Genomic DNA, 6,278 nt, shown 5'->3' with positions numbered 1-6,278 from the left:
ATGGGTATTATGGCTCTTTCTGTGGTACTCACTTTGGGATATTATGTGAGGTAGACTTGTGGGCATTCCTAATATTTTCCACGACTTCCTCTTTTTGTATTGTAGTTTCAGTAGTGTAGTGGTTATCACGTTCGCCTCACACGCGAAAGGTCATATTCAATATTTCCCAATGCCCAGAGGCTAGCATTTGGTTTGAAACAGTTGTGGTTTATCTAAACCTTGCTGTCTACCTCTCCAACCTGTGGATCAATGTTGCCGTTTTTTTGGGGACCTCCATCGTGCGATCTGTATGAATGTGAACAGACTGACAGCTTCTCTGAGCCAGGCAAATGCATTTATCAGGGTCATTGTAATGGATATATCCAAAGAAATGGCAATATAATCCAAGGTAAAACAAACAAAAATGTAGATCGTTTTCTGTCATTTCAGCTGCTTGATGTGATTGTGTGATAGATTTAGTTGGCTGGCTAGCAAAGGAAAAGAAGCTAGCCTGCATAGGTACAGTGCATTCGGAAAGTTTTCAGACCCCTTTACTTTTTCCACATTTTGTTACATTACAGACTTATACTAAAATGGACGAAATTAAATAAAATCTATCTACACACAATACCCCATAATGACAAAGCGATAACATATAGTTTTTATTAATAAAACAAATCTTTTAAAAATACCTCATAATTCCCGGCTTCTCAAGCCTTATTGCTTAATTAATGGACTAAGTAATTTCTGATTTTCAATAGGTTCTGAGAGCAATAAATGCCCCACCCAGCCAAAGTCAGCCACACCCTTAGTATTGCACTCATCAGGTTTCTGTAGTGTAGTGGTTATCACGTTCGCCTAACACGCGAAAGGTCCCCGGTTCGAGACCGGGCAGAAACACTTTTTAACAAATTGGACAGTCAGCCTAATCACTTAGGGCTGGGTCCCAATTTCGGAATTCATGCTTTTCCTTCACACTTCTCAGTATTTGGTATTCAGACTTACCTTTTTTGTCGCGTAAGGCACTCTGCATGTGTGGCTAGCTTGGGCGCTCTGAATATATTCCTGCTACGTGTGGTCTGAGGTCCATAATGATTCAAATAGTTTACCACTCCAGGGTAAGCCGACAAGAAACACAGCCCTTATTTTCAGTGTTTTTAAAATCCCCTGTGGGGAACATGAAGGGTGGAAAAATTATTGGAACCATTTTCCTGTTTGACCGCTAGTTTTTAATGGGTATTATGGCTCTTTCTGTGGTACTCACTTTGGGATATTATGTGAGGTAGACTTGTGGGTATTCCTAATATTTTCCACGACTTCCTCTTTTTGTATTGTAGTTTCAGTAGTGTAGTGGTTATCACGTTCGACTCACACGCGAAAGGTCATATTCAATATTTCCCAATGCCCAGAGGCTAGCATTTGGTTTGAAACAGTTGTGGTTTATCTAAACCTTGCTGTCTACCTCTCCGACCTGTGGATCAATGTTGCCGTTTTTGGGGGACCTCCACCGTGCGATCTGTATGAATGTGAACAGACTGACAGCTTCTCTGAGCCAGGCAAATTCATTTATCAGTGTCATTGTAATGGATATATCCAAAGCAATGGCAATATAATCCAAGGTAAAACAAACAAAAATGTAGATCATTTTCTGTCATTTCAGCTGCTTGATGTGATTGTGTGAATGATTTAGTTTTTTATTTATTTATTTTATTTCACCTTTATTTAACCAGGTAGGCTAGTTGAGAACAGGTTCTCATTTGCAACTGCGACCTGGCCAAGATAAAGCATAGCAGTGTGAACAGACAACACAGAGTTACACATGGAGTAAACAATTAACAAGTCAATAACACAGTAGAGAAAAAAGGGGAGTCTATATACAATGTGTGCAAAAGGCATGAGGAGGTAGGCGAATAATTACAATATTGCAGATTAACACTGGAGTGATAAATGATCAGATGATCATGTACAGGTAGAGATATTGGTGTGCAAAAGAGCAGAAAAGTAAATAAATAAAAACTGTGGGGATGAGGTAGGTGAAAATGGGTGGGCTATTTACCAATAGATTATGTACAGCTGCAGCGATCGGTTAGCTGCTCAGATAGCTGATGTTTGAAGTTGGTGAGGGAGATAAAAGTCTCCAACTTCAGCGATTTTTGCAATTCCTTCCAGTCACAGGCAGCAGAGTACTGGAACGAAAGACGGCCGAATGAGGTGTTGGCTTTAGGGATGATCAATGAGATACACCTGCTGGAGCGCGTGCTACGGATGGGTGTTGCCATCGTGACCAGTGAGCTGAGATAAGGCGGAGCTTTGCCTAGCATGGCCTTGTAGATGACCTGGAGCCAGTGGGTCTGGCGACGAATATGTAGCGAGGGCCAGCCGACTAGAGCATACAAGTCGCAGTGGTGGGTAGTATAAGGTGCTTTAGTGACAAAACGGATGGCACTGTGATAAACTGCATCCAGTTTGCTGAGAAGAGTGTTGGAAGCAATTTTGTAGATGACATCGCCGAAGTCGAGGATCGGTAGGATAGTCAGTTTTACTAGGGTAAGCTTGGCAGCGTGAGTGAAGGAGGCTTTGTTGCGGAATAGAAAACCGACTCTTGATTTGATTTTTGATTGGAGATGTTTGATATGGGTCTGGAAGGAGAGTTTGCAGTCTAGCCAGACACCTAGGTACTTATAGGTGTCCACATATTCAAGGTCGGAAACATCCAGTGTGGTGATGCTAGTCAGGCAAGCAGGTGCAGGCAGCGATCGGTTGAAAAGCATGCATTTGGTTTTACTACCGTTTAAGAGCAGTTGGAGGCCATGGAAGGTGTTGTATGGCATTGAAGCTCGATTGGAGGTTAGATGGCACAGTGTCCAATGACGGGCCAAAAGTGTATAGAATGGTGTCGTCTGCGTAGAGGTGGATCAGGGAATCGCCCGCAGCAAGAGCAACATCATTGATATACACAGAGAAAAGAGTCGGCCCGAGAATTGAACCCTGTGGCACCCCATAGAGACTGCCAGAGGACCGGACAACATGCCCTCCGATTTGACACACTGAACTCTGTCTGCAAAGTAATTGGTGAACCAGGCAAGGCAGTCATCCGAAAAACCGAGGCTACTGAGTCTGCCGATAAGAATATGGTGATTGACAGAGTCGAAAGCCTTGGCAAGGTCGATGAAGACGGCTGCACAGTACTGTCTTTTATCGATGGCGGTTATGATGTCGTTTAGTACCTTGAGTGTGGCTGAGGTGCACCCGTGACCGGCTCGGAAACGAGATTGCATAGCGGAGAAGGTACGGTGGGATTCGAGATGGTCAGTGACCTGTTTGTTGACTTGGCTTTCAAAGACCTTAGATAGGCAGGGAAGAATGGATATAGGTCTGTAACAGTTTGGGTCCAGGGTGTCTCCCCCTTTGAAGAGGGGGATGACTGCGGCAGCTTTCCAATCCTTGGGGATCTCAGACGATATGAAAGAGAGGTTGAACAGGCTGGTAATAGGGGTTGCGACAATGGCGGCGGATAGTTTCAGAAATAGAGGGTCCAGATTGTCAAGCCCAGCTGATTTATACGGGTCCAGGTTTTGCAGCTCTTTCAGAACATCTGCTATCTGGATTTGGGTAAAGGAGAACCTGGAGAGGCTTGGGCGAGGAGCTGCGGGGGGGCCGGAGCTGTTGGCCGAGGTAGGAGTAGCCAGGCGGAAGGCATGGCCAGCCGTTGAGAAATGCTTGTTGAAGTTTTCGATAATCATGGATTTGTCGGTGGTGACCGTGTTCCCTAGCCTCAGTGCAGTGGGCAGCTGGGAGGAGGTGCTCTTGTTCTCCATGGACTTCACAGTGTCCCAGAACTTTTTGGAGTTGGAGCTACAGGATGCAAACTTCTGCCTGAAGAAGCTGGCCTTAGCTTTCCTGACTGACTGCGTGTATTGGTTCCTGACTTCCCTGAACAGTTGCATATCGCGGGGACCGTTCGATGCTATTGCAGTCCGCCACAGGATGTTTTTGTGCTGGTCAAGGGCAGTCAGGTCTGGAGTGAACCAAGGGCTGTATCTGTTCTCAGTTCTGCATTTTTTGAACGGAGCATGCTTATCTAATATGGTGAGGAAGTTACTCTTAAAGAATGACCAGGCATCCTCAACTGACGGGATGAGGTCAATGTCCTTCCAGGATACCCGGGCCAGGTCGATTAGAAAGGCCTGCTCACAGAAGTGTTTTAGGGAGCGTTTGACAGTGATGAGGGGTGGTCGTTTGACTGCGGCACCGTAGCGGATACAGGCAATGAGGCAGTGGTCGCTGAGATCCTGGTTGAAGACAGCGGAGGTGTATTTGGAGGGCCAGTTGGTCAGGATGACGTCTATGAGGGTGCCCTTGCTTACAGAGTTAGGGTTGTACCTGGTGGGTTCCTTGATGATTTGTGTGAGATTGAGGGCATCTAGCTTAGATTGTAGGACTGCCGGGGTGTTAAGCATATCCCAGTTTAGGTCACCTAACAGAACAAACTCAGAAGCTAGATGGGGGGCAACCAATTCACAAATGGTGTCCAGGGCACAGCTGGGAGCTGAGGGGGTCGGTAGCAGGCGGCAACAGTGAGAGACTTATTTCTGGAGAGAGTAATTTTCAGAATTAGTAGTTTGAACTGTTTGGGTATGGACCTGGAAAGTATGACATTACTTTGCAGGCTATCTCTGCAGTAGACTGCGACTCCTCCCCCTTTGGCAGTTCTATCTTGACGGAAGATGTTATAGTTGGGTATGGAAATCTCTGAATTTTTGGTGGCCTTCCTGAGCCAGGATTCAGACACGGAAAGGACATCAGGGTTAGCAGAGTGTGCTAAAGCAGTGAGTAAAACAAACTTAGGGAGGAGGCTTCTAATGTTGACATGCATGAAACCAAGGCTTTTTCGATCACAGAAGTCAACAAATGAGGGTGCCTGGGGACATGCAGGGCCTGGGTTTACCTCCACATCACCCGCGGAACAGAGAAGGAGTAGTATGAGGGTGCGGCTAAGGGCTATCAAAACTGGTCGCCTAGAGCGTTGGGGACAGAGAATAAGAGGAGCAGGTTTCTGGGCATGGTAGAATATATTCAGTGCATAATGCACAGACAGGGGTATGTTGGGGTGCGGGTACGGCGGAGGTAAGCCCAGGCACTGGGTGATGATGGGAGAGGTTTTATCTCTGGACATGCTGGTTGTAATGGGTGAGGTCACTGCATATGTGGGAGGTGGGACAAAGGAGGTATCAGGCGTCTGAGGAATGGGACTAGGGGCTCCATTGTGAACTAAAACAATGATAACTAACCTGAGCAACAGTATACAAGGCATATTGACATTTGAGAGAGACATACAGCGAGGCATACAGTAAACACAGGTGTTGAATTGGGAAAGCTAGCTAAAACAGTGGGTGTGACAACAGCTAATCAGCTAGCATAACAACAGCACGTGAGATGGCATTGACTTAGGCAACTCGGCCGACAGATAAAACAAACAAGCAGAATGGAGTACCGTGATTAATGGACAGTCCAGCGTGCATCAGCTATGTAGCCAAGTGATCAGAGTCCAGGGGGCAGCGGTGGATGGGGCAGGGGGCTGGGCTGGCGAGTGTTATCCAGGTTAAGAACTAACAATGACTAAATAGCTTGTAGCTAGCTAGCTGGTTAGCTTCTGGAGGTTCTTGAGTGTGTTCTAAAAATAAAGATAATAGCGATTCCGTATCACATTGGGTGAGGCAGGTTTCCGGAAGGTATAAACAAATTTTTTTAAATCGGGAAGAGATAGAGTACATATGGGCCACTGCGTTTTTGGGACGCGGCGATGCAGACGGTTAGCAGGCCTGTGCTAACAAGCTAACAGATTAGCAGGCCGGGGTAAACAAGGTAGTAGTTAGCGGACCTGGGCTAAACAAGCTAGCAGTTAGCATGCCGAACTAGCAAGCAAGGAGATAGCGAGGGCTAGAGAGTTAGCCTTTGGAGGACGTCGCGATGGGGTGAGTCTGTTTATTCCTCTTCATGCAGTGATATCGATAGACCGGTCGTAGTCAAGGTATTGTAGCCCAGGAGTATGCTAGGAGCTCTGGCCGGGCTAGCTTCAAGCTACGTGGGTGGAAACACTAGCCAGGAGTAATCAACCAGGGTTGCTGTTTAGCTCGATAGCTAGTTGCGAAGATCCAGCTGAAGAATGTTCAGTTTGTGGTGGGAATCCGGGGGTAAAAAAAAATTAAATAGGTCCGTTATGCTCTGGTTAGCGTCGCGTTGTTCGAACTGGCGAGAGCTTTCCGAGCTAAAGGTTAGTTGATGACCGGTTAGCTGAA

General features: G+C 46.3%; 1 non-coding gene across 1 annotated transcript; it reads left to right on the top strand.

The window, feature by feature from the left end:
- The first annotated feature begins 806 nt into the window (after window positions 1-806).
- trnav-aac (transfer RNA valine (anticodon AAC)) lies at window positions 807-879 on the top strand. The gene has a single exon. It is a non-coding gene; the product is annotated as a tRNA-Val (tRNA).
- Window positions 880-6,278: the final 5,399 nt, after the last annotated feature.

Source organism: Oncorhynchus nerka, unplaced genomic scaffold (genome assembly GCF_034236695.1).
Source record: "Oncorhynchus nerka isolate Pitt River unplaced genomic scaffold, Oner_Uvic_2.0 unplaced_scaffold_1605, whole genome shotgun sequence".
In the NCBI taxonomy this organism is placed as follows: Eukaryota; Metazoa; Chordata; class Actinopteri; order Salmoniformes; family Salmonidae; genus Oncorhynchus; species Oncorhynchus nerka.
The sequence above is the reverse complement of the archived record's forward strand: the minus strand, read 5'-3'. Positions and strand labels throughout refer to the sequence as shown.